Below are 2,510 nucleotides of genomic sequence, written 5' to 3'. Positions count from 1 at the left end.
GTTATTCTTAATCTCACCATAATCTCCAATATACGTTTAAATCTTGCCGTCATCTTCTCTGGTCCTCACATCATGCTGCACTCCCCGCCGACTATACCGACGCCACCGCAGCCTCCCATTGACACCGCCTCCGCCTCTGCCGGTCAATTCGAAGTGCCTCGCCCTCTGTCGCTGTTTTCACGCCACTCTTTCTGTAGCCATCATCGCGGACGGCAAGTTCTACCTCCCTGTTGCGCGTTTGTTGTGCCAGACTCGTCTCTCTCCAGCGCCGGAAGCCAACGTTGAGGTCGTTTTCAACAACTGCCATCTCTCTCTTTCCATCCGGTCGTACTCCTCGCGCTAAACTTGTCAGCCCCGGCACTGCTACACCACACACCCCATTGGACTTTGGGATACTTAAATGGCCACGGTCACATCTGAGCATATTATAGGATGGTCATTTTAGTAGGTATGTGGATGGTTGTTTTAATTATTATGTGGATGATTATTTTGATTGGATTGGGTTTACCGGTTTAGTTATATATAATTAAAATATGTTGGATGTTCAATTTATTAGGTATGCAGATGATTATTTTTATCCTTGCGTGGATGGTTATTTTTACTATGGGTGAGCGACATCGATGGTGGTGTGTGGCAAGTCAAGTAACAACGGTGAAGTAGGATAATTATTGATGAAGGTGGAGTGACAGTGAATTGGGAGAGAAGAGAATATTAGAGTGAAATGCTTTAATAAATTAAGATTTGAGATACTTTTTTTTTTTTGAATAATTGAGTGAATTTTTTTATTTAGGTAATTTGTGGAGTATTTTTTATTTTTTATTTGTATTTGAGACAAATTTAAAATTTATTATACACATGATCAAGATTTTTCATTGTCTCTCCAATAAAATTTATAAATATTTTGTACTACATATAGGAGTAATAGGTTATGCTTTTTATATGTTGGTCAATTAAATATTATCACCTATTATATATGGACACTCCAGCATAGGACAGAATAACCACATTAGCATTGAAAATTTAAAATAACTGAATTGTTACTTAAAAAATATAAAAAAAATCATTATAATATCCAAAACGACTTAACCTTTTTTTTGAACAAGAGAGCTCAACACAATATAGTGGAGTGGTAGACAACCAAATTGTATTCATGAAAATAAAGAAATTAAAGCAAAGGTAATTAAACTATCCCTGTTGTCATCTCCGGCATTGCCATCAACAACAACAAGATTCTAAACTACTCCACTCTCCATAACTGGTCAAGGATCTTTGAAACACCTCTTCTAGACCACCTTCTTTGGAATTAAAAATCCGCTTGTTCCTCTCAAGTCATACATTCCAAATAATCGCAAGGAAGCGATTTCGCTCCTCATTTCTGTTTACGACGCCTGTCCAGCTCTCAAAATGTTCCTTTAGTGAGCCCGGAATAGACCACGCTCTCCCGAATCAGAAAGCCATCGACACCATACCTGCCAAGTAAACTCACAACCCAGGAATAAGTGGTAAATATGTTCAACATCTTTTTTACATAACACACATATGTTGTCTCCATTCCTAAGTATTCCAAATCTATGTAGTCTTTCTTTAGTATTTACTCTTCCTATCAGAACAAACCAAATAAATAACTTCACTCGTGGTGGCGCCAAACTTTTCCACATGGTTCTGGTGAAGCTGAAGCTGGTGATATCCTCCGGGAGAGTATCTGATTGCACCACCTGCACAAAAGAGTTAGTTGAAAAATTCCTTCCTTGCCAAACTTCCACACGACTCTGTCTTGCTTATCACTTGCTAGTTTAATAGGCCTTAAAGACTCATGCAAACTATCCAATAATTCCAACTCCCATTGATATAAGCCTCGCCTCCACTGGAAGTTCCAGATCCACTCTAACCCATTCCAGAACCCACAATTTCCTATGACAGATCCTTGCTGGTTTGAAATAGAGAAAAGTCTCGAAAACCTCAACTTGAGTGAACCGCCTTGTAACCAGACATCTTCCCAGAATAGAGTCCTCCTGCCATCACCCACCTCCATAGACAACCCAGTAATCATCTTATCCCTTACATTACTATCCTTGAGCTACATCTGACATATGTCCTTCCATGGTCCCCCTCTAGTAGGCAGTGGCTGAGTTGATAACATCATATTGGGATTCAAGTCGTAGCAGGAGCATACAACATTCTTCCATAAAGGACACTCCTCCTTTGAAAAGCGCCACCACCACTTAAAGAGTAGAGCAGAGTTTCTAATCATTGCATCACCTACCCCCAAGCTATCCTCCTTTTTAGGACCTGAACCACTTCCCACTTAACTAGTACTATACCACTCTTACCTTCCTCCTTGCTCCAGAAGAACCTTCTCTGTAATGATATCAACTTTTCTGCCACGGCCTTCGACATCTTATACAGACTCAGGTAGTACACTAGTAAGTTATTCAAAACGACTCAACCTAAAAGATTACATAATAAAATTAGAATATCAAAAATTAAATTAAATAATTTTATAAATCTTA

Source organism: Arachis ipaensis, chromosome B09 (genome assembly GCF_000816755.2).
Source record: "Arachis ipaensis cultivar K30076 chromosome B09, Araip1.1, whole genome shotgun sequence".
In the NCBI taxonomy this organism is placed as follows: Eukaryota; Viridiplantae; Streptophyta; class Magnoliopsida; order Fabales; family Fabaceae; genus Arachis; species Arachis ipaensis.
Note: the sequence above shows the minus strand (reverse complement) of the source record.